Source organism: Saimiri boliviensis, chromosome 3 (assembly GCF_048565385.1).
Source record: "Saimiri boliviensis isolate mSaiBol1 chromosome 3, mSaiBol1.pri, whole genome shotgun sequence".
NCBI classification, from domain to species: Eukaryota; Metazoa; Chordata; class Mammalia; order Primates; family Cebidae; genus Saimiri; species Saimiri boliviensis.
Genome location: NC_133451.1, coordinates 100,687,035 through 100,714,121, shown reverse-complemented (window position 1 = coordinate 100,714,121; position 27,087 = coordinate 100,687,035). Strand labels below are relative to the sequence as shown.

The 27,087-nt window shown below is 40.0% G+C and overlaps 1 long non-coding RNA gene across 3 annotated transcripts in view; it reads left to right on the top strand.

Annotated features, from left to right (window-relative positions):
* Positions 1 to 27,087, top strand: part of LOC101030116 (uncharacterized) — a 215,409-nt gene that overhangs the window by 161,787 nt on the left and 26,535 nt on the right. For 2 of the 3 annotated variants that reach the window (XR_012516915.1, XR_012516916.1), the window contains exon 7: positions 233 to 394. This is a non-coding gene — a long non-coding RNA (uncharacterized LOC101030116). Of the gene's footprint in view, positions 1 to 232; positions 27,085 to 27,087 lie in introns of all 3 variants that reach the window. The other variant, XR_005579136.2, reaches the window with a different exon arrangement.

Below are 27,087 nucleotides of genomic sequence, written 5' to 3'. Positions count from 1 at the left end.
GAGGTGGGAGAATTGCTTCAACCTAGCAGGTGGAGGTTGCAGTGCAGTGGACGGTATGACTGAGCTCCAGCCTGGTGACAGAGGAAGACTTCATCTCGGAAAAAAAAAAAAAAAAAAAAAAAAGATGATGGGTCCCTCCCATCTTTCTCCTTTCTATGATCTTCTGTCTTGATTCTTTGGTTTTATAAAGACCTTTTCCTAATATAGTGACATTATTTTTGTTTTTCTTCAGATTTAATTTGGTTCTAGGTGTCTGTGAAAGATTTGCGACTTGCTGCTCTGCCAGTCACACCTGGTAAAAGCATTCAGTGAGCTCCTCCCCAGTATCAAGTCTGTGGCTCCAGTCTTCACCATCATCAGCCCTGCATTGGCATGTGGAGGAAAATCGTTCTGGGTAAATGATTTCTATTGCTGACATCCTATGACTTCAATGTTCTCAGTTTCTTCTGCAGAAGACAAAGATGTAGCTCTGGTATTTGACAAACATCAAAAGCCTTTGGCTTGATCTTAACTTTGTCAGTATGGACTTTCTTCGAGATCAATAAGAAATGCTTTAATTGAAAACTAAGGGATGGATTGAGGCTCTTGGACAGTACTCTGGGAGTACTCATGCTTTGCTGGCATAAGGGACGGAATTAGTGGTTGTTAGAAAATGTGATCCTTTATCTGAGGTTATCAGTCTTAGATGAGAGTCTCTGAGTTGGAAAGAACCCTAACAGTTTTAGGGACTAACCATTCATTTTGTGCTTGTGAAATGGGAAAAGTTCCCTTATCCCGCTCGTAGGGTGTAGAATGGGGGTGTGGCTCGCTTCTTCAGTGCCCAGCTGCTCAAAACTCCTAGCAGGAGCAGGCACACAAACAGGTCTTGGGGAGTGTGAGCTCTGACCCCACCGCAGCATCTAAGGGTGAATGTTTACAGCTCCTGAAGCCCCACTGGGTATGTTACAGTGTGCTCTTTTAGTTTTGCCATCTGTAGGTGGCTTGTGTTAATCAGCTCAAGTAGACCTTTTGCCTTATCGCAAGGAGAGAGGGCATTCTGTATTCTGGGGTTCTTGCCTTGGTGTACCGGAAAAACTGGATCACACGTGGGCTTGGAGAATGAGTGCAAGGTTTTACTGAATGATGAAAGTAGCTCTCAGCAGATGGATGGGGAGCCAGAAGCGGAACGGAGTGGGAAAGTGATTTTCCCCTGGATTCAGACCACTCCACTGCTGCTCCACTTTCCTCCAACTGGCCAAATTCACCTCGCGTCCACATTGTTCTGCCAGTTGACAGCCTGACAGCATCTGCCAGTGCCTGTTAGTGTCCTCTTCCACTCCTCTCCTTCTCTCGATGTCCCGGCGCCTGTGTGCTCTTCTGCTGGTGTGTTCCTTTTGACGTCCAGCTGCTTGGGTGTGTGCGCATTAGGATCTTGGGTTTTATAGGCACATAATGGGGGACCTGGTAGGCCAGAGTGGTCTTGGAAAATGCAACATTTGGATGCAAAAACAGGAGTGCTTGTCCTCACTTAGGTTCATGGGCACAGGCCGGAGGGGGAGCCCTTACCAGGGACCCCGCCCTTCTCCTTCCAGCACTTCCCGGTCCCCCTCCCATATCACTTGCATCCCCACAATGTCACGTTGCCCATCTCTGCCTCTGCTCCTCAAGACATTCCATGCCACGCAACAGAGATTGCAAACTGACCGCCCATGGAAGAGTTTTGTTTGGCATGCCTAGAATTTCAATATTTTTAAAAATTATTTCTTATCATTTAAAAGTTAGGAGAGTCCTCACAGATTCTCAGAACTCTGGCTTCTCCTGAAAATCAGTGAACAACATTGGTGCAGCAATAGCCTGGAGCACAGCAGCCATGCCCCACTTACTCGAAGCACATGCTCTCCAGCTCACCCCGGTTTCCAGCCAGACTGCTTTCCATTCATTTAAGTTGCTTCTGTAAGCCTTTGAATACCTGACTTCTGTGGGAGAACCCCTGTTCACTGGCTTGACACTGTGAAAGACCAACCCTAGTCTGCATGAGTGTCCATGTTTTTTAAAAAAGAGAACACATCTTAATTTCTGTAGTTAGTCTTCCTGCTGTGGTTCATGTTTTCTTCACTCTTCTAATTTGCATAAAGACACAAACCTATTGATACTGTAGTTCATTTTAATGTTTGAATCAAACATTATTTAGGCTTTCATAGGGTCTACCGTTTTTTAGTAGGTTCTGTAGTTGGAGAAGGAATAAGTGAAGAATATGGTCTCTATACTGAAGAAGTTAATAGCTCATTTAGGTGAAGTGAAAGGATAGTTGAAAATATAGTTAAAGAAAATTAATATGCATGAAGTAATAACTAGAACAGGACAAATGCTATCGCCCAGCTGTGGGAATGCCACCTGAAGAGAGGTTCACTTATTTGGAATTGGCTAACTGGTTCTGCCTGTGTTGAGAGAACAACTGAGTGCTTTCCCAACATCCTGTGCTTTTAGACCCAACTTGAAAGAGGTGAGTGTCTTGTCCATATGGGAACCGAGTCTGATATCTCTGTCTGACTTTTAATGTCATCAAAGCAAATTTCTTAAAGGGCCTTTGCTTTTCTGGACTCACTTGTTGTGTGTGTGCTAAGCTCAAATCATGAGAAAGCTAGCATTGACTTTACATTTATTTTCAAAGTAGAGCATTCAAAATACAGCATTATAGTTGCTCTTGGGTGGTCTAAATGACTCCTCAAACTTGGACAGAGCCTACCCAGCTGTTAGGAGAAGGGAATTCTTACTTCTAAATGATCAGATTTCTACTTACACATTAACAGGACTTCCTTCAAGAGTACTTCTCAGAAAATGTAAATTTTAAAAATATATGTATATATACACACACTTGCACACACACATACAGACACACACACACAGCGACAGAGACAGAGAGAGGGAGAGAGGGAGAGAGAGAAAGAGAAACAAATAGTGAAATTATAAATGTAGAAAACATAACTTTAAAACCATTTGACAAAGACATTGTCTACTATTGTCACAGACAGTGAATATACACTTGACCACCTTCCTTAGCTTCTCCATGAAGTGAAAGAAGCTGATTCTCCCAACTGGGTCTCACTGGCTCCCCAGCTGTTTAACATCAACAGATACTGGCATGAAGTACCACGTTTACTGGACAAATCTATTATTAGTTGGGAAAAGGGGAATTGTTTCAAGTAAAATAAAAGATAACCCAAATCTTTAACCCAATCCAAGCCCTATTCAATTTCTGGAAGTCTGAACTATGTAGTTAACATTTTAAACTGTGGCTTTTTCAAACCCTAACCTTCTTAAAGGGTGACTTAGGGCTGGCCACAAATATAACACAAAAGCATTTTTTCTGATGCTATTTCTAGCCTGGTTGGAAACTGAAAGCTTTAGAAATCTTCCAAGACTACCTAATTTTGCTAGATTTTTAGCCTAATATTGAGGCCTGTGGGTTTGGATAAAGGCCAGAGAAGTCTGTGGTAGTAGCTCAAGATGTACATTTTCATATAAGATAATATGGGGCAAAGAGAGAGTGGTAGTGTAAATAAATGTTTTTTAAATGGAAATCCAGAACTTTATAATTTCAAATGATTTTAATTGCCATCTAAAGTAAAATTGCAATTGAAAGTGAAACAATTCAATTTGTTTTAAAAATGCTAAATGGTAAGTGGAGTCACTGAAATTCAATCAATGTTGTCAAGACATAAGTATTTAGGTCCAATCCAACTGTGGTCATTGAGAGAATTCCTAAGAATGAAGATTTAGCAGAGCACCACAGTACAGTGGCTCATGGAAGAGAGGCTTGGGAAATTTACCTAGAAATCATTGAATCAATCCTTGAATTTGTATAGGCTTCCACAGGAAGCAGAAAGAAGTAAAACCAAAGTAAGAAAGACCAAAACCTAGAGACAGGACTCAACATGGTAATATTCAGACAGAGCTTCCACTGGTAAAATGAAAACGCTTTGTGCTGAGTATGGGTGCCCTTCCCTTTACAAAGTGGATTTCCTTCTAAGAACTTATATAAATGAAATTTTTTTATAAAGTGATTCCTACTGGACAAACAAGTGAAAGAATCTTTATTGGTTGTTGTTGTTTGTGTTTTGTTGTTGTTGCTGCTGCTGTTTTGTTTTGTTTATTTTTTGAGACAGGGTCTCACTCTGGTTGCACAGGCTGAAGTACAGTGGCCCAATCTTGGCTCACTGCAGCCTCGAACTCCTGGGCACAGGTGATCCTCCCACATCAGCCTCCTGAATAGCTGGGACTACAGATGGGTACCACCATACTCAGCTAATTTTTTTTTTTTTTTTTTAGTAGAGATGGGATTTGCCATGTTGTCCAGGCTGGACTCGAACTCCTGGACTCTAGCAATCTGCCAGCCTCCACTTCCCAAAATGTTGGGATTGCAGGCATGAGCCACTGGGCCTGGTTAAAAGAATCTTTTATAAAGGTTATTTTAGAGAGATCCTTCATAACACAAATAATCATTTGCTAATTTGGTTGCTTTGTAAGTTTGCATTTTTTCATGATGAGATTTTTAAAGAGGGCACACTGTTGTTTATGTATTCTACTGAGAAACTTGAAGGGCAAAGATTATGTTTTGGTTATTGTTTATCTGTGTTTTGAAGATCTTTCAACCCTATAAAACTCAGTTAAGGGCTGCTCGCCATTCATTTGGCATCATAGCTATTGTGAAAATAAGTTTATCTTGGATTTTTAGGACTTTCCTTTGTGAAATATGGCCTCAAGATAAGAGGACATGCACTTAAATTAGTCATCCCTCTAATTACCAAGTCACAGGGAGAAGCGGGGGTGCAAGGAGGATATTCTTTGAACTGAATAGAGAACATTAAGGGAGGAGATGGCTAGGCGTTGAATTATTAACTAATAAGTTTTAAAAACTTTTTGTGATAGACAAATTCTGCCTTTCTAGGAGACATGTGAAACCCACTCCTCTAAGCATTTCCTTTGGAATTACACCACAGGGCTATCATTTTCTTTGTCTTCAGCCAAGCTATTGACTCAGGGAGATGTTGGGAACTGTTGTCTTTCCTGTTGCAAAGCTCATTTGGTTCTGAGCTAGAGCCATCCTTTAGGACTGAGCACCTGAAGATGGGTGTAGGATAAAGGAAACAGGAGAGTGGGGACAGAAAAGCATTTGAGATGTCAGTTTCCCTGAGGCCAGGCACTTCAGGATTAAGGAGCAGGTCCCAATTTATTTTCCCCCAAGACTATGCCGTGGCCACCACATCCATCCCAAATAAATTCCAAAGGGTGCTTCCAGGTGAGTGGCTCAAACCACTTGTTTGTTTGGTTCAACTAACCCTCCATTGTCTGACAGACGGAGTAGGAGGGAGAAATCACAGGGAGAAGAGGAGAAAGGAGATTCTTTATTTAGAAATACTTATTTTTGAGGGCCGGGCGCGGTGGCTCACGCCTGTAATCCCAGCACTTTGGGAGGCTGAGGCGGGTGGATCACGAGGTCAAGAGATCGAGACCATCCTGGTCAACATGGTGAAACCCCGTCTCTACTAAAAATACAAAAAAATGAGCTGGGCATGGTGGCGCGTGCCTGTAATCCCAGCTACTCAGGAGGCTGAGGCAGGAGAATTGCCTGAACCCAGGAGGCGGAGGTTGCGGTGAGCCGAGATCGCACCATTGCACTCCAGCCTGGGTGACAAGAGTGAAACTCCGTCTCAAAAAAAAAAAAAAAAAAAAAAAAAAGAAATACTCATTTTTCTTACTCAACTTTCTTGTTTGTGATGAACTGACGTATTATTCATCACAGATGATACGGGAAGAGTAAACAAAAATAATATTTTTGCTGGGGCACTTGAGCTCAGGAGTTTCAGACCAATCTGGGCAACATGGTGAAGTCCCATCTCTACCAAAAATACAAAGTATTAGCCAAGTGGGGTGGCATGTGCCTGTAGCCCCAGCTACTCAGGAGGCTAAGGTGGAAGTATCACTTGAGCCCAGGAGATGGAGGTTGCAGCGAGCCGAGATCGCACCACTGCACTCCAGCCTGGGTGACAGAGTGAGACCCTGACATACATACATAAATAAATAAATAAATAAATAAAGTTTTCCAAAAAGCCCACAGAGGCTCTGGTCCACAGACAAGACATAATCTACTGGTATAAATATGAACTTCACTCCTGGTGCCTTAGCTAATCCCAGGCTATAGAGGGCAGGGACAGCTCTGGAGGATGGTGGAAAGGCATGATCACTTGCAAATGCACCAATTCCAACAGCCACATGATGATCCTATGTCTACAAGAGCCATTCTTACTTAATCTACTGTGCTAGTTATTAAGCTATTACCTCTCAGCTTTAAACCCATCCTTTTATACTCCATGCCAGGACTCAGAAAACTACATTTTTCTTTCGTCAGCTGCTTCTCTGTTAGATTCTGCCAATAGAGAGTAATAGAGGAAGCCTGGAAGGCAGGAAGGGGACGCATGGTGGAGCAGTTGGTTCCCGTCTCTAGCTTGTACTTGCACTCCCAGAACCAGTCTCGGTCTCAATGTTGTTTCACATTGCTATGGTTTCAATGTGTCCCTCAAAGTTCACATAGGCTGGAAATTTGATTCTCAATACAGCACTGTTGAGATGTGGGACCTTTAAGGGGTGATTAGGCCATGGGGGCTTTGCTGTCATAAATTAACTAATGCCATTATTGCAGGAATGGGTTAGTCATTGTGGGAGTGAGTTCCTGAGAAAAGGATGACTTTGATCCCCTTCCTCTCTGGCAAGTGTGCTCTCTTGCCCTTTCACCTCCTGCATTCGGATGACATAGCAAGAATGCCTTTGCCAGATGTGAGACCCTAAACCTTGGACATCCTAGACTTCGTATCTATTAGAAATAAATGTGTTTTCTTTCTAAATGTACCCAGTGTGTGGTATTCTATTATAGCAATACAAAGCAGACTAAGATAGTCTTCTCCCCATTCCCATCAGAGAGGTCAGTACCAGCCTGGTAGTGCCCCTTCTCAGAGGTATGAGTCCCAGCTCCATGCAGTTATCCCTTCAAGTTTCAAGGTTATGATAACACCAACATCTTCCTCGTGTTTTCCTAAACGTAGAGGTGGTGGGTAAGTTTCACACCTAATATTGCTGCATTATTTTTGACTTTTTAAAATTTTCAAGCACGTTTTCTCTATTTTCTCACATCTTACCATAAAGTTTAGAGCACTATACACACGGTGCTGCACCTTGCGTTTTTCATGTCACAATACATCTTACAGAGATGTGTGCATAGAGTTCTTCCCAATTCTTTATCTTAACTGATAGTATTCCTTTAGGCTGAAGTACCATAATTTATTTAATTAGTCCCCTATTGGTGGACATTTGGCTTACTTCAATATTTTTCCAGTTGAGCAAAAATGTCTTAATGAATGACATGGCAGAATTCAGAAGTACATACACTACATGTCATTTTGCATATATGCTCATGTCTCAGTTCATTTTGTGCCGTTATAACAGCATACCCAAGACTAGGTAATTTATAAAGAACAGAAATTTATTTCTCACAGTTCTGAAGGCTGTGAAGTACAAAGTCAAGGCACTAGCATCTAGTGAGGACCTTCTTTCCATGCCCTCAAATGGGAGAAGGCAGAGGGCAAGAGAGAAACAACTCCCTCTGCCAAACACCTTTCTAAGGGCACCTAATTCCGTTCACAGGGTGGCACCCTCACGGCCTGGTCACCTCTTAAAGGCCTCATCTCTAAATACTATCACATTGGCAACACCTAACTTTTGGAGGGGATTCACTGAAATCATAGCAGCAAGTATATCTGTGAGACAAATTTTCCCAAGTGACCTTGCCTAGATCTAAGAGCATACCCATTTAGATACTGCATCCAAATTTCCCTTCATAGTGACTGTACCAATTTACACTCATACTAACAATATATGAGAGTGTTTGTTTCCCTCAGCTTCACTGAAAGAGTGTTATAAAGCATTTACTGAAGTCAATAAATTGAGTCTTTCATTGAGCATCTGAAGTCATGGCCTTGGTAATTAAAAGACACTCTCTCTTTTATAGGCCTTAAAAATCCAGAACACTACTTGGCTGATCCATACATGTTTCTTTTTTCAGACAATTCAAGGTTCCTTAAGAAGACACCATAATTTTTCCTAGGCTTATCTTCTTTGCTATATGAGCACAAAATGAAGCCTGGAGTGAGGCATCCTAGGAATCAAAATTCTAGCTTTGCGGCCAAAAGCCTGAGGGTGTTGCTAGATGTCAGTTTGACTTCCCTCTTCTCCTCACTTTTAGATTCCATTCCAATATTATCCTTTAATAGTTTTATTTCAGGGAATTTGATTTTATTTCCCAGGCAGTGGAAGTTTGCAGAAAGATTTCATCAGGGAGAGTAAACAGGGAAAATGGACTGATGGTGGAGGGGATTAAGGCCAGGAGGTGGAAGTCCAGGTGATTCGTGATAGAGGACCCATGAGGGCAGTGTGGCAGCAATGGCGGGGGGTGGCACAGAGACTCAAGATATGGAGAAATGAAGACCAGCTGATAGGAGGGAAGGAAGTAGATGATCTGAAGAGGAAAAGAGAAATTACAGGTGATGCTAAGATATTTAGCTTGATCTACTTGGTAAATTATGAATAGAAAAAAAAAAGAACAGGGGAAAGCAGAAGAAAGCATTAAATTTATATTTATGTTTTTTGGCTACTCTTTCTCTACTTTTTTTTTTTTTTTTTTTGCCTACTTCATTTTCCCTTCATAGTCTCTACTTTTTTATTATGAAAATTTTAAAACATGCATGAACGTTGAGTGCATTCAACATTCCCTAAATTAAAAAGTTATGAATGCTTTGCCATATTTGAGTTATACACACATACAGATACTTATTTTTGCAGAACATTCAAAAGTAAGTGGCAGGTAACACAAAAATTCATTGCTAAATACTTCAGCATGCATCTCCCAATAAGAAGGAAATCCTCCTCCAAAAGCACAATACCATAAACACATTTAAGAAAATTCACATTATTTCTCTAATATTATCTAATTTAAAGCTTATCAAATTGTCCACATTATACCCAAAATATTTTTTATAGCTGGTTGTTTCAAAGCAAGATCCAATCAAGTTTTGTGCATTGCATTTGGCTATTATCTCTCTTCAGTTCTTTTATCTCAGAACATTCTCCATTTTTAAATTGATATTGACTGTTACTGTCTTTTTAAAGACACCAGGCCAACTGACCTATGGAGATCACACAATCTGGATTTGCCTGATTGTTGCTTTGCAGTATCCTTTAACTTGTTACTTTATCCCTTGTGCTTTATACAAACAGTAAGTTGGGTCTAAAGACTTGATTGCATTCAGGTTAAGCATTTTTGGCAGGAATAACTTACAAGTATTGTCACATACTTTCTATTCATCCCCTCAGCTGGTATCGAATGGCAGATTGTCCATAATTAGTGATGCTGCATTTGATCAATTGGTTAAGGTAGTGGCCATCACATATTTTCACCTTGAAGGTACATTTTCCTCTTGGCAATTATCAAGTCGTTTGTGGGGTGATAATCTCGCACCTTGCAAATATTCTATCCCTCTTTATAGCTTATAGTTTGGAATGCTGACCTATGGAACACCAGGTGGAGTTGTCCAACAGGCAACTGGTAGAACTTAGGGAGTTGAGTTTCAGCGCTAAGACTTAAAGTCACTGGTATCTGGATAATGGTTAAAGCCAGTGAAGAGGATGGGATCATCTAGAAAGAGTATACGGAGAAGAGAAGAGCACTGGGGATGGGCAGAGGAAGCAAAGTCAGCAGAGGAGACCTGGGGGAAAATAATCCTGAACAAGAATAGGAATGTGCAAGGCTGGGACATGAAAGTTTCCAGTGGGGATAGGAATAGGAAACAATATTCAGCCCTGCATAGAGCCTTATAAGCTGAAGCCTGGAAGTGGGTCATGGAGGTAGGAAACCACCAGAAGATTCTAAGAAGAATGGTGAGGACAGAATCTGCTTGGCGATGAAGTCAGGCTGACTGTAGGGGTGAAGAGAGGAAGAAGAGTATCTTCAGAAATAAGATAATGCTGTTAGGGAACATTTTATTTTGCTTGGTTGTTCATATGAGGGATGCAGTCTACTTGATCCTATTTGAGGACAAATGGAAAGGAACCAGTAGAAAGGGAGAGGACTAAGACTGTAAGGGGATGATTTATATTCATGACGTTGGAGGAGAGGGCAAGGGAACGTGATTAAGGACACAGGGGTTTCACCTTTGGAAAGGATTGTCCCTTTCACGATAAAGCAACCTCAGTATGAGTGAGGTTTGACAAGGATGATTATGTTGAAGGAAAGTTGGAGGAAATCCCACCTGACGATCTCGATTTCTTTGGTGAGGTAGGAGATTATCTCATGTAAGCAGGTCTGGGGAATCAGGGTCTTGAATCCTGAACCTTAAAGAGAATAGAGAGTTTTGAACAGCTGTTGAGAAACCAACATACGCCCATATGATAGCAAGGAAGAGGAATATGAAGAGCCCAGCAAAACATGAATGAAGTGTCTGTTCCTTACACATCTGTAGCTCATTAAGTACATCATAGCTTCCTAAAGCATCCTCATTTGTTTTCCATTTGCCTCTGCTATAGGTTTAAAAAATGGTGTCAGTCAGTGCCTGGCTCTTTGCATTCCCACCCTGTCTGACAACCAACCATTCCTTAGATGGGCTGCCCTCCTGCCCCTCATCCAAGCCCAGTGAGATGCTTGAGAAGTCAGACTCACAGAGACTCACAGAGACCCACTGTGGCATGTGAGAACCCACAGAAAATGTCCCTCCTGCACATTATTTATGACTTTCCTGTATCTATATAATATCCAGCTTCCTGAAAGTAATTTGTTTTGGATTGTGTAGTGCTGGGCAGCACATCAAAGGTATGCTAAGCAGCGGTAATAAAACATTGAGGTTTATAGTCACTGAGGTATTAAATATCGCTCATAAATTACAGGGTGAGTATTTTAAATGAGCTATGGCTCAGAGAACAGTAGGCACCCCATCTTTACACATATTAATTGCTACTGCCTGGCTTATTAATTATCAATAGTTTCAAAGGCTTTGTTGCTGTCATTTTCTTAAGGAACCATTCTATGCCCTTTCTATGGTTCTGTGAGTATGCATGTGAATGATATGTTGTGTGCATAAGCTGGCATTAGGCATAATAAAAATGTGAGGATACTTTAGAATATTGTAGTGTCTGAGAGCCTTTTACTTAAAAATCAAATATCCTCCCCTCCCCGCTGCACTTAACCCCACCCCCCGTTTTAACCACTGGCTCTCTGGTTGCTTTTTCCTAACAAGGCACCCTGCTTATTGCTTTGGACTCCAAGTGGTAAAGTCAGGAGGAGAGTACAGATCGGTTTAACTTCAACTCTGATCAACTTTTGGTTGTAAGGCTCTATTCCATTGATTCCCACCTTTTTCTGCCAAATTGCCCTGTTGACATTTGATTAAATTTTATAGGCTCTTTTTCAGTTTGAAAATGCCAATGTCCTTTTTTTCTGTATCTGCCTGTAGCATTGTTTTTTCATCATCATATCTGAGTTCATACTTTCTCTCCTCTGCAAGTCTCTGCATATTTCTTCTCAGGCGAGTTCCTTCAGATTCTTGGGATTAATTATCCAATGTGGAAGTTACCAAGGGGTCCCAGAGGACACCCAAGCACCCTATTCGGAAAAGGATTGATGTTTTAGAAAAGTTGAATGGCTCACAATGTATCTCTTGGAAACTTCATTTAAAACAGACATCTCAGACACACAAAGTCAACCCAAAGCTATGGAACCTTGAGGCATTTTCCTCAGCTTTGTGTATTGGGGGACCAGAGTTATAACAGGCAGTTGAGAGGTTTAAGAAGTAAGTGGCTGAATGTATAAATCAGATGAGACTCTTGTCATCAGATGGCCTTGACCTTGCTGGTCAACATACCCCACACATTCTTTTGCCATAGCTGCCTCTGTGGGGCAACCTTTGTTTGGCAAAGCCATTCTATATATTTCTAGTTTGATTTCAATCAGATGAGTATAGGAATCTCAAAGAAGAAAGGTGGGTGGATTTGGACAATTTCTTAGTACTACAGGTTAAACCTAGTCTGTGCAATTAGCTACGCATGTGACTAGTGGAACTTAAAATGTGTTGAATAAGACTGAGAAACTGAATTTGTAATTTTATTCCATTTTAATTAACTTAGAAGTTTAAATTTAAAATTAAAATTTACAAACTGATACCTCATTTAGTTATTAGGAAACTTCTAAGTATGTGTGAAATAAGTCGAGTATGCAAATCTGCATTTTCAACTGTAAATTTTATGAAATCTAAATCCAGATCAAGTAATTCTAATAAAAACTTAGCACCCAAGTAGAGGTGCACTCTACATGTAAGATCACATCAAATTTTAAAGATTTAGTACAAAAAAGCTTTTAAATATCTTACTTTTGATGAATTACATATTTAATATTTTTAATATATTTAGTTAATATCTATTATTTCCATTAATTTCACCTGTTCATTAAAAATGTGGTCACTAGAAACATTTAAATTGCATATGTGGCTCCTATTATGTTTCTATTGGACAGCTCTGTGTTACTACAGAACAAATTCTTCTTGGAGCAATGTGGGGACTCTGGGGTCCATTTCCACTGAATTCTATGTAAATTTCTATTGTAGCAATGATCTGGCACCAGTGAGGCAAAAGTTTTAAGGAAGTGCTGAAATACTAACTTGAGAGAAACTATCAAGACTGGAAATTCAGCCTCTACATGCAGATTATGAGTCTGAATTTTTCTCTAATAACCCCCGTTGCCTTCTTTTGGATATTTTAAAACTTCATGTAGACAACATTTTTACTGTATGCCTCTAGAGCATTTTTTTTTTGGTCCTAAACATTATGTTTTTTTGAGAGTTATCCATAATGATCTAGAGTCATATTTGTAGCAGTGAAATTAATTTCACTGCTGTATAGTGTGTAGTATTCCATTACATGAACACACCATCATTTATTCACTGGCCTTCTTTTGATAAACGTTTAGATTGTGTCCATCACTTAGATTGTTTCTCACCATTACCGATAAATGGTGCTAGGAACATCCATATGCACATATGCAAGAGTTTCTCTAGGGTGTAAGTCCAGAAGTGAAATGTTGACCTTTAGTGGTTGCCTATCTTCAACTTCACTAGACAGCATTGAATTCTCTCCAGAAGTTATATCAATGTGTATTCTGACAGTGTCACCTTACTTTCCTCTCTACATTTGGTATTCTCTAAATAAAAATCTTTAACAATCTAAAGTGAAATGGTGTCTTTGCTGTTTAATTAGCATTCCTTTAGGCATCTTTTTTATATTTATTTGTCATTTAGGTTTATTTTGTGACATTCCTGTTCATAACTATTGCCCATTTTTCTATTGAGTAGCTGACTTTTTCTTATGAAGAATTCTTTTACCAGTCATCTGCAAACAGATGTGTAGGTAACAATCCTGGGCTAAACAAGAGCTCAGCATTCCTTCTTTTTCTGGATTTGTGTTTTCTTTTGTCTAAAAGTTTGTCTTTTACATTTGTCTGAGATCAAAAAAAGGATCCCTGTCTTTCCACTTCCCTGCCAACTTCTGCCTTTTTTGATAACTGCAAGGAATGGAGTGACAAGAGTCAGGCAGGATGATAAAGCCCTGAGCTGTGAGTAACAGAAGAAACAAAGCAATCTTGATTTCTTCACCATGGTCAATGGCCATTATTATCTGTTCTTCCTATATCAAGGATAAAAACTTTTGTTCTTGGTCAGGCAGGCGCAGTGGCTCATCCTGTCATCTCAGCACTTTGGGAGGTTCAGGTGGGTGGATCACATCTGAGGTTAGGAATTCGAGACCAGCCTGGCCAACGTGGTGAAACCCAATCTTTACTAAAAATACAAAAACTAGATGAGCATGGTAATGAGCACCTGTAATCCCAGCTACTTGGGAGGCTGAAGCAGGAGAATTGCTTGAACCCAGGAGGCAGAGATTGTAGTGAGCCGAGATTGTGCCTCTGCACTCCAGCCTGGGTGACAGAGCAAGACTCTGTTTCAAAACAAACAAACACAAACAACAACAAAAAAGAACAAAAAACCCTGCTGTTCACACACAAAAAACTACCACATTTAGCATATGCAAACATTAAGAAGATTCCACTAAGAGTATATGTAAACAAAATAATTTAAAGTTTTCAAAATTACCTAGTTTAAAAGTAGCAATAAAAACTAATTTGAAGACAACAAAAATGCTTTAAAAGGCATCTTTGAAATCTATAGCTGAATATCAATTTAAACTCAAAAGATTGCAGTTTTTAAGCTGACAAAAAGATCTCTTATTTCAGCTGACACAAAGGTCTCTTGGTAACTCTAGCTTATGTTTTCATAGACACTTGGTAAGCAGCCTGTGAAAGCTTTTCTGTGGCCTGTAACAGCTTTTGTTACTTGGGACACTTGGTATCATAAGTATAGATATGGTAATTAAATGTTAATAATGTTACCTAGTATTTATATAACACCTTTCATCCAAGAACCTCAAAGAACCAAGCAAACATTAACTCATTAATTCCCATAAGGGCCATGAGGCAAGAGTTTTTATATCCATTTTACTGATGAAGAAACTGAGGCACAGGGAACTTATATAACTTAACTTACTCAATGTCATACAAGACATTACTATTTTATTGAGAACAGGTCCAGATCTCATATGATCTGTTAAAAATTGTCTAAAAAATTATCTACTCATTTTCAAAGATTTGTGGAATTTTTTTCTCCCCTCTCCTATTTTCACCTAGCGAATTGTGTTAAATAAACAATTATGAAAAGGGGAAATTTTTGTACTTAAATTTCCAGAGGGCAGAACAACGGCATAGAATTTTGAAGAATATTTATTGAATAAAAGAATAAATACATGTGGCAGAAGAGGGCAAAAAAATTATATAAACTGTATCTGGTTTCTGATTTAAGAAAGAAGAAAAAAAACCCTAAAATCATTCCCAAAAAGAAGTTGCCTTCCATTTCTTTAAAATTAACGAAGAAAACTCGACCATCTAAGCTATAAATCAGCTCCACTATAATAAGAAGAACCAGACATTTTTGTTTCTGCTTGACTAGTCCCAGGGAACTTCATTAGTCTACTTGCTGTCTATTCTATGAAGCTCTAAATTTCTTCTTATATTAAACTCACATCTGACCTCATTGGTCTTAGTTCTGGCTTCTGGTGTAATACAGGACAAGGCCAGTCTCTCTCCAATACTACAGATCTTCACAGCTTTGGACCAGATCTTTCCTTGCCCTTATGCCTTTTCCCTGGAGCAACCAGAGTTTCTGCAACTATAACTCATATGTTGCTGTTTCTAGGTACACCACATCATGTTCACCCATATCTAACTGCAGTTGATCAAGGTCTCTCTTTAAAATGTGGTACCCAGCACTAAACATAATATTCCAGATGTGGTTTGAGATTGGAGAACAGCTGCTCCCACTAACCACACCAGAGTTCTTCTTTCATTTCAAAACTGTGGTTTAATCTTCCTGCAGACTTCTTCAGGCAACAAAACAAAATAAGAAAAGCCAACAACAACCCAATTTGTGTTGTCATTTCTTAAAGATTTATTTTTCATTATTTGAATAATTTCTATTTCCCAATTCTTTTTTTCTAATGTATTCTAAATTTCATAGAAGTGAACATCATGATCAAATAACATTTTAAAGCTGATTTAAAACGATGACCCTGAATTCAAATAAATCTTTTTTTCTTTTCCTTTCTTTCTTTCTTTTTTTTTTTTCTTTGAGACAGAGTCTCCCTCTGTCTCCCAGGCTGGAGTGCAGTGGTGTGATCTGAGCTCACTGCAGCCTCCACCTCCAGAGTTTAAGTGATCCTCCTGCCACAGCCTCCTGAGTAGCTGGGACTACAGGTGTGCACCACTGCACCTGGTTAATTTTTTGTGTTTTTAGTGGAGATGGGGTTTTCCTATGTTGCCCAATCTGGTCTCAAACTCCTGGGCTCAAACAATTTTTTGGCCTCAGCCTCTAAAGTGTTGGTGTGAACCACCATGCCCGGCCTTTTTAAAAATTATTACTATCAATCTGCTGTTAGGTTAACCTTGGCACATATGCCTAGACATATGAGTGCACATTTAATATTTGTAATGGAAGTTATATGCTAAATATTTATGTTTATTGTTTATTTTTAGAAAAATAAAATTTTGTGTGTGTGTGTGTGTGTGTGTGTGTGTGTGTGTGTGTGTGTCTGATTATCAAAGAAACAAAGTTTAGCACAGAGGTGAGTAGCCCAAATTCTGTTTTTTAAGAGACGGGTTCTCACATGTTGCCCAGGCTAAACTCAAACTCTTAGGCTCAAGAGATCCTCTTGCCTTGACCTTCCAAATAGCTAGGACTACAAGTATGCACCAGCACACCCAGCCAATAACCTAAGTTTTGAATTGGATATACATGGGTTTAAATTCTGGACCCGCCACTTATGAGTTTGAGCAAACTTATTTAAATTCTTTCAACCTCATATGGAACGTGAGTATGGCTTTCCTCATGTGGAAAGTGATGATGGCTGAGCATGGTGGCTCACATCTATAATCCCAGCACTTCGGGAGACAGAGGCAGGAGGATGGCTTGAGCTCAGGAGTCCCCAACATTCCTGGGCAACATAGTGAGACTCCATTCTCCAAAAAAAAGGAAAAAAAAGATTTTTTAAAAGTGTAAAGTGAAGATAATCATAAGACCTCTCTTATGGGGCTATTGTGAAGATATTATGTAATAATGAACATTAAAAACTTAGCACAGAACTCGACCCAAAGAAAACACTTAACAAATATAAACTATTCTTATGATGGAAATTTTTAGCTCATACAGAAAGACAAAAGAAAATAAAAGTCACCTGTAATCTCCAGCTCAATCCAGAAATAACTATTGGTATTTAAAATATATTCTTTTTCCTATGCTGTAACAACCTCTGAGTAAAAGGGGTACTTGCAGAGCAAACAAGATTGTGAAAACAGTGACATTTCTGATATGACAAGCACTAACAACAATCTCAATAGTTTAATAGACTTAGCCTAGGACTACAAGAAATACACATATACATATTTTACTTTAAATATCAATACGTTAAATATCATGAAATATCAATAGTTTAATAGACTTAGCCTAGGACTATAAGAAATACACATATATGTATTTTAGGTTGTTATCATTAGAATTTGCCTGAGAATAGTACATAATGGATCAGATGCAGCATTGTGTCTTTCATAAAAATAAATCAGAAATGGATGTCATTGCTATAGTGGACAGACATGGTAAAAGGAAGCCTCTTGGACGACCCGCCATGTCCAGGACAGGCGTACGTATATGCCAAGACCAAAGAGTCTCAGGGAAAGTGTGGTTCTTGGAAGCTTCTGTGATTTAACATGAGAAAACTAGAGAATTATCAAGTTTGGCGATAATACCAAAGTAGGACTTTGAAACTAGAAATCTCACCAGGCAATTTCTATTCCAGCAGTAGTTTATTAAAATTTACTTACTCAATGATTTACAGGAGTTATCTAACTGTAATCAATGTAAACTTGCATTAAGTAAGTTTGTTTGTTTCTCTAGGAGCCACCAAATTTCCTTCCTATAACGTAGTCTCTACCCTGGGAAAGAAGAACTATGGTTTACAATGCAATTTTGATTTTGGCTTCTCTGTTGCCCCTGACGTGTGTGAGAGTGTTATAAGACATAAGAAGACACTTGTTCACCAGGATGTGCATGGAGACTCCAGTTTTATTTCACAACCCCTTCACACAGCCTCCTGCAACTGCTAATAATATCCAGCTATTACCCAGCAGCTGGACTCTGGCCAAAGTGGGTAGACTCCCAGGCTCAGCACAAAACCCGAGGCACTCTTTACCATCCCTTTCCCAAACCCCTGAGCCACACCATTCCCACGTAACAAAACTTCTAAACCAGGCACTGAAGCCAAGGCAGGGCTACTGACTTCACTGACTCCAGCCAGGCCCTTGCCCTCCTCAGCCACAGGTTGGGCCAACCGTGTGAAGGTGGAACACCAGCCAGACGGTCCTGGAAGCTGCAGAAACTGGGCTGGGTGGGCAGTGAAGAGGGGAGCAAGTGCTCCAGACACCACTATGTTTTATGGAACCATGATATCAGCACAGAGGCAGATGGCCATGGAGGCTGTTTAAAGAGCAGCCTGTGACAACCTCGGAGAGGGTGCGTGTTGCGTGAGTCACACCATCAGGTGTGTGATTATCGAGGTGATTTAGGGGGCCTGGAATGCGACTTAAAAGGCTGTCATGAGCTATTATTCACAAACATATTAGCTGCTTCAAGTAACATGGCATAAAAGGTGAGGGCAGCCCAATTCAGATGAAATATCTGCTCTCCAAATGATTGAATACAAGTGGTATGTAAGCAGAATAAATAAGCGAAGTGGGGATGCCACCTCTCTCTAAAAGATGTCACACCTTCTTCGCTCTGTACACTTCTCTCCTTCCTCATTTCCCCAACATAATCCCTGTGACTATTATAAATAGACTTTCTATATTTGATATCCTTTTAGTTTTCAAGACATCTTTTCTTTTCCTGCCACCCTGACCTAGGATGTAAAGCTATTGTTTGACTTCAGACTAGAGGGCAAGGGGTCTAGCATTGCTCCCTATTTGTTCCTGTCTTTCAGGATATAAAAGGGTGTGTTTACAATCTGTTCAGCAGATGCGAAGACCTTCTCCAGCCTGGGGCCCTGCGCAGTCATTAATAGTAGTTGTTTTCAGCTTCACGATGCTGACTGCAGTCCCAGGAGAGGTGGATGTAGTGACTGTCATCGAGGATGGTGTCCATTCCTGACTATAGCTGATGATGCCCGAACCTTGATCTTTGGTGACCTAGGCCAGGCTCTTCCGCACTCTGCAGGCCTGTTTCTATCTGCCAACCCAACAGCCTTACCAGAGTGCCCCTCGGGTACCTCAAGGAACATTTTATTACCATCAGAATCACTTCAGCAAAGACAGACTCAGGAGGTTACCTTGACCAATGGTAGGATGATTACCCAGTCTGATTCATTACATTATGTACATTTCACCTGCTATTTTCCTGTCTGTGGAGTCAGGATACTTTACAGCTTGAAACCTGCTTCACCTTATTCCTACTTGACTGTGTTTCCTTTCACCAGTACTATCATCTTCAATAATAATCATCATCAACTACATTTTCCAATACTTCTTACTTTGTCTAAGTGTTTTTAGATATTGCATATTATCTCTCTATTATTGTTTTGTGATAACTTTAAAGTTGGTCTACTTTGGAGCAAATTCAGTACACAATTAAAGAGTATCGAATACATTTTGGGATTGTAATTTGCTATCTTCAAACAAAAGACATTAGGTGTTGCCTCCATGCATTAGCTCAAACTTCAGCTGATATCTAATTTAGGAGAATAGTTTTTCCCAAACATACTCTTTACTTAACTAAAGGCTTTTTTTGGTCCTGATTGGGAGAAAGAAGGAAGAAATTAACATTTTTTGAGATGGAATGCTTGGAAGTTACCTTTTCATGTCTAATATCATTGAGTCCTCCATTGATCCTAACAGATAGCTCTTATATCCCTATGATAGATGAGAACTTGACAATCACCCAAGGTCACAGAACTAATGAGAGAGAGAGATTCAGAATTTAAACTCAATTCTGTTTGTCTCAAAATATTCTAGTAATGAGCTTGAATTTCTGGTGTAACATGTGAGACATCTCACATCTTCAAGCCATAGGTATTCAGCATTTCAACTGATTTGAAAAAATCAATTAAATGATATATAACAGAGTCATGAAGACAGATTCCATAGGTTAGAACTAATCTTGTAAAAAAAATAAACTGCATAGAAAATACAACCTGTAAGCTTACTTATTTACTAGGGACATTTGATTTTCAATTCTAGCACAAAAGACCACTTAGAAACAAATCTGAAATTACTGAAGTAATGGCAGGGTTAATAGTGTGCTTTTTATTATTATATAATTTAAATACTTCAGCTTATGGCCTCTATGTGATTAAGCTACATTTATTTATTTATTTATTGAGACAGGGTCTCACTCTGTCACTCAGGCATGACCTTGGCTCACTGCAGCCTCAACCTCCCAGGCTCAAGTGATTCTCCTGCCTCAGCCTCCCTAGTAACTGGGACTACAGGTGTCCATCATTATGTCCAGCGTTTTTCAAAAAACATTAAGTAAAGACAAGGTCTTGGTATGTTGCCCAGGCTGCTCTTAAACTCCTGACCTCAAGTAATCCTGCCTCAGCCTCCAAAGTGCCAGGATTACAGATATGAGCCACAGCACCCAGTCAGTATTTCTACCCTATTTTTGAATTCAAGGTTCTGAGAGTTTTATTAGCTAAATCATTTCCACTGCCAGACAACATCAAGATTTCCGCAGATGAGGTAAGTGGACAAATGTCCGGTAGATGCTAATTGCCATATTGTCTCCTTTACCCTTGTGCCACACTGGAAACGGACAGAAACTCAAATCTACCCAGTATGCGTTTCAGATGAAACATTGAGCTGGAAATTAAATTCAAGCTGTAAAGGATCACTGCAAACAGTCCTTGACCCAGGTTTATGGGATATCTGTGGTTTGTAATCACAAAAGGATCATGAGATCTTTCTGTGCCTCAGTTTCCACACATGAAGAGTGGAGCCAGGTAACTACTACAGACCCTTGTATTTCAAACTTTCATGATTCTATACTTGACAGCAAGATCACAGCTAAGTTTTACTCTTGTTTCCCTATATAATTCTCATTTAGGGCTTCCCAGAACCCTTTCCTCCTCCTTTTGGTAACAGCAGTTACTCCATTCTTGTTTTGGTAAATGGCTCCTCTTTCCCTACCACCCTAACAACTACTACACATGAGTCATTCTGGTAAGGCAGCCACTCTCAATATTCCATCTACTTGACCACAGGGACAAGCCAGTGGTGAGCATGTAGCCCAAGGAGGGCCGGATCTGGGATTTTTCATCCAGAAGGTGGCAGGGATGTTTATCTTTTCCCTTTGGAACTCTGGCCATAAAAGGATGTGTCCTCATATTACCCAAAATGAGCCGGAACTGGTAAGCAAGAAGCCTGGCCTGAGGTAGAGGCCAGGAAGAGAGGAAGGAAAGAGCAGATGGATTCCTGACGGTGTTCACGTTCCTGGATCTGGATGATGCTAAAGTCAGCTCTGTGGTTGCCTTTCTGTGATGTGGGTAACCCACTTCTTTGCTTAAGTCCTTTATGTTGGGAGTTTCTGTCACTTACAACCAAAATTTGTTGTAAGCAATATAATTGTCCTCTAACAATTATATAATTATATTTAATATAATTAAATTCCCCACCTTCCGCTAACTGCTAATACTCTTACATTTCAATTCAGTCAGTTTAACAAGAATAGTTTTTACGATTCCAGCAGTTTAAAAAGTCACCATGTCCTTGGGTCTTTTGCTCTTGAGGTAATACAATCAAATGATAGACTTACATCACTGCTTTAAAACATGGTGATTTCAACTTCTGAGAACTGAATTTTAAGAGACGGATACTTTAAATCATGAACCAAATACATTTCTTCTTCTACAAGAGTGTCTCAGTGTCTCAGAGCTTCTTCAGTATCTTGATTTTCCAAAAGACAAACTAAGCGAGAATAAAATATCAGATATGTCACTAAGTCTCTGTATAGAACTTCTAGAGTGAAATCCAGGGATTGGGAATGTCCTCTGTCATGTAGGATTTGACACTAGCATCTATTACTGGTAATAATAGGCCTTTTTTTCTGGTGTCATTTGCAACGGAGCAGGAAGAGAGGGGGCAGCAACAGTGGTTAACACCTCTGGAAGCCCTGATCTGGCATTATGGAGATTTTTCTGGCCAACCCTGGAGAGATTCCTGAGTAGTACATTCTGAGTGAAGGCACAGATACAGCCCAGAGCACCCTGGCTCCCTATTTCAGGGAAACTCGGGTGCATATTATGGGGGAGTAGTTCAGCAAGTAGAGAGAACGTAGATTGAAACATTTTGTTTAATGGCAAAAGAAGAAAACCCCATACAAAAACTTCAATCTACGGCTGAAAATGTAGGCTGGGAAGAGAGGTCTTTCTGCCTCACTAGTAAGAACAACTCTAGAAAACCCAAAGGAAACCGCCAAGCCCGCGTTTGGTGCATGGTAGAACTCATGAAAGACACAAAAGCCAGTGAGTGGCTGAAAGCACTGACCAACTCCTCAGATGGGGAGAGATGGCTCCTGGGAGAGAAAACCAACTACAGCTGCTCTCCACCACAGACATGCAAAGATAAACAAGGCTGTTTTCCATTTTAAGTGCAACTTATTTACTTTAAATATAGATGCACCTGAATCCAAACTTCAAGATGACATGTATAAACCCTATTCCTTCTTCTCTTACCATTTCCACAGTAAGAGCAGTTTGTAGTCTCACAGTTGGGATTTGATTTACACAAATATAATTATCACTGCAGCACACTAGTATTTTGAGAATTAAAGCTTTAACGCTGCCATACAAAGGATTGCATGGTAAATTATTCCAAGCACCACAATTTTGGTCATTGTAAATTCATCTCTGACGAGTTTATAGGATTGAGCACTCCGTGTAAATTATTTGTGCCTCATTCTCTTCCCCATTGCCTCAAGCATTTGGACACTTTTCTAAAGCCGTATTTTGATGCTGAGTGGTATCATTGAAATGATCTGGCCTAACCTTGTCTTTTGAAGACCAGGACATAAAGTCTCAAGTAGATGACATGACTTGCTCAGGGTCATACAGGCTATTTATTTATTTATTGAAATGGAATCTCACTCTGTTGCCCAGGCTGGAATGCAATGGTGTGAACTCGGCTCACTGCAACCTCCATCTCCTGGGTTCAAGTGATTCTCCTGCCTGAGCCTCCAAAGTAGTTGGGATTACAGGCATCTGCCACCATGCCTGGTTAATTTTTGTATTTTTAGTAGAGATGGGGTTTCACTGTATTGGCCAGGCACGTCTTGAACTCCCAACCTCAGTTGATCCACCTGTCTCAGCCTCCCAGCACCCAGGCTGTTAATGGCAGAGCCAGCACTAGAGGCCGTGTCTATAGAATGCCAGCTTCTGACTAAAACCGCTGCTCTGTGAACTCCTATGCAGAAAGTCGTCATCATGAGAAGAGTTTACAAAAGGAGGTGAAAAGGACAAGCACACCAACCCAAATTGACCAGAATAGATTTGAGTGAGCAGGTCAAAACTGTGGCAAAATAAAAACAAATAACATTTATTTGAGTGAAAATTACCAGGACTCATCTCTAATCTCAAATGAAATGTTGAAAAGTTAAATTATTAAAATTGCCCTTAAGGCTTTGATGATAACCAGCATTTGCTTAATACCTTTCATCCGTAAATTTTCAAACTATTGTAAAATTAGTGTGATTAACTCAGTTTTACAGATGGGAAAACTGAGGCACTGAGTGGAATAAAAACTTGCCCAAGTGTATACGGAGAAGCAAGAATGGAACCTAGTTTATGATCTTGCTGTAAATCACAGAATCATGGTAGTTTGGAATGAAAGGGTCTTGATGACTATCTGGTTCTACCCTAAGTGTAGAGACTGTGGTGCAGAAGGGTCTAATGACTGGTCCAGGGTCACAAAGCTAGTTAGTAAGTAAGCTGCAATAACACTCATGCTCCCTGAAACCCACTACTGGGTTTTCTTCCCTTGTTCACATGCACTGAATATACATACAGTCGTCTCTTGGTATTGGTGGGGGATTGGTTCCAGGACCTCCTGCCAATATCAAAAACTGCAGATGCTCAAGTAAGTCATATAAAATGGTATAGTATTTGCATATAACCTACATGCTGACTCCTGTATACTTTAAATCATCCCTAGATTACTTATAATACCTAATATGATACAAATGTTCTATAAATAGTTGTTACACTATATTACTATTTCTGTTGCTTTTTATTGATGTATTATTAATTTTTATTGCTTTTTTCCTCCCAAATATTTTCAATCCACAGTTGGTTGAATCCAGATGCAGACCCAGGGACTGGGAGGGCTGACAGAGGGCAATCTGTATTTCTGCTCAGGCAGATGTAAAGTGGGCCCCAAAAGGAACTTCCCACTGGCCAAGGTACTTTCTAACTGCAGAATCATGCTTCTTCCCACATTCACCCAAGGGATAATTAGCTCTTAGAAGGCTGACTTTCCATCCTTCCTCTGAGGCTTCAAGACCCAGTATGAGATCCCGGTTGAGGATAAGGAAGGGTGGCTTAGAGAAACCCACTCACCAGCCCTTGTTACAATGGGAGAGTGGCAGCTCCCAGAATCTTCTGCTGCTGCAGAGGCTGACAGTCATCAGATTGAAGCTCTGGTAGTTGCTAAAATGGCCTGGCAGCATTTGGTGGCTACTGACTGGACTTACTGGCTCCATTAAAGTGTCTTAACAGTGTCTTCTTCAAATTGAAAATGCTTGTGATTCTTCCTCCTACAGGCCACCCCTAAGCAAAGAACATCCTCCTATTTTTCCTTTAGGTATGATTTTGGCAACCACAAGAGATGGCAGCCCTGCCACAGTTGAAAATGTGCTCCACATCAAAGCCACACTTTCTTTTCAGCAGACTCACAAAGCTTTTTATTCCCAGCCCTCCTGAATACTCAACACAACACCAATGTTTACACTTTTGTCCAGCCTACGCATCTTTTCCTGCTTAAGAACCATATGCCCTATCACTTTAGTCATGTGGCTAACACACCCTGCTTCCTTCCTTTTCCTCCGGCTCTTCTGGCCTCTGACTCAGTTACACCCATCCTGGCTGGTGGTACACTAGGGAACATTTTTTAACATATCAATGCTTGCCTGTGCCCTCTAACATGGTGTTCTTGTGCAGGATAGAAAATGTTCCAAGAGTCCCCAGTGTTCCTCACTACTGATTCCTTCCTGCTAAGTATTTCACTAAACATTCTCTGATGATGACCACTGTAGAGTTTGTTTCATCTGAAGTTTACTTGTACTGTTCTCATCCTTAGTTCACAGGAGGCAGTAAGCGGTGATGTTTGGGTCTGCAAGAAAGGTACAGATTTAATGAGGTTCAAATCTATTATCTTGCCTCAAAGTGGAACTAGAAACCCCATTCTACCCAATTAGATGGGAAAAAAAAATGTAACAGTCATATTGGGGGCAGTAAAGCCATTAAGAGTCTTATTTTCAAATCCTGTTAAAGAATGGGGAAGTGAATTTTCCAGAGAATTTCTCATTTTTTTCATAGGGCAACTCTTTAAAAGATCAAGTTAAGCCATCTTCTTAGGTTGTGGCTGGACTTGGTAATTCAGTCACTCAACAAAATATTTATTGACTAACTACCAGGTTTGGGGAACTGTGCTAGGTTATAGATAGAGGAGTGAGCAAAACACGTGCAATGCCTACCACCATGGAGATTATAGTCCAGTAGAAGACTATGAACTGGCTGCCTACCTCACTCAGCTAGGTCAAGTCAGTCAGTTGACATGTTACAAAGTTAAATATCTATGGAGTACGGGATATTATATAAGGATATAGATGATTTGGTGTTGAGATATTTACTAATAAGTCCTGCTAAATCTGGAAGCTACAATAATGTCCTGCCTCGGGTCAGCAGCCTCTCCAAGAGCAGGCACCACTGCACACCAGGACAGAGACAGTAGCCAAGTCAGCCTTTTGGGTACCCTCTAGGCATGGTGTGGGCTAGAGGAGACCTTTCACCTACTTACAAGGCATGGAACATTCCAAGTGAGCCCACACTCTGTGCAATGTACATAATCTCATTGAATACTCACAATTACCCTGGAAGTAGGTTTTGTTGTTTCTGCTGTATGAAGAAACTGCAAGTCAGGAAGGAAAGTTACTTGTTTAAGATCAACAGCTAATGTCATGTCTGAGCTCAGATCTGTTGATTGCAAAGTGCTTGCTTTTGGGGATCATGTCACACTCTCTCTTAAACCAGGGAAATTAAGATCTGCAATGTAATATCTTAAAACTGAAAACTTGCCAGTCATCATCTGTGTAATAGAAAAGACATACTTTCAGAAAGAACCTGTTTGACTCTTAGATACATAAGGATGAGGTTCAGTAGTAAAATATTTTCCCTCTATTTCACCTTTTCTTTTCTTATCTAAGAGTTTTTAACTACAGAAGTAACCTTTGATTTTATACACACACACACACACCCCCACACCCCTTCATCAGTTTCAAAAGCTGTATTTCACATCTGGATCTACTATTTCATTTTTTTCCCCAGTCCAGACCACAACAAAAACACCAACACAAAAACATGAGTAAAAGGGGAAATAGTGTAGGAGCATTCACATGGGAATTGTTGTTTAGAAATCATGTCCCTGAGCTCCACTTGTTCTGCCTCTCTGATCCAGTTTATCCCCAATTCTCAAGACAATGTAATAGTTTGTCATACCCTAAAGGAAGACAAAAAAGCCAAAAACGACTTCAAAGCACGGAGAGTCCTCACTAACTTAAAAGAAATGATCGAGTAATTTAATATGAAAATGAGTCAGACTTATTTTAAAAAACAAACATAATTCGAGTCCTATTGAATGAAGCAAAAGAAATAATTAAGTTTTTCTTTTTTTTAAAGCGGACTATTTTGGAAGGAAATCAGGCTTTTGTAAGAATTCCTAAGCTTGTTGAGTGTGGTCAGGTGGTTGCAACATGGGCATGGAAATGTAGAATTCATGGCCTCCTTATCCAAACTGTGAATGTCTGATGTACTGTAGGCCTTTGGAAAATTTGTTTACAAACTCTGTGCTGTTGTTCTGCTGTCTATAACATCAGTATGACTTTTACAGTATCATTTTTAACTAATGACTCTCATAAGACTGTAGGAACTTACAGTACAACTGGAATCATCCTGCCATGATAAAGTCTGGCAGGGAGTAGGGCACTGTGTGAGGAAGAGTGACCAGGAGACATCAGTGTTTACATCAGTGTCTGCGGGAACTTAACATACAATGGATCATGAACAGACATGGAACCCAGACGACCATGAGGGCACAAGGTC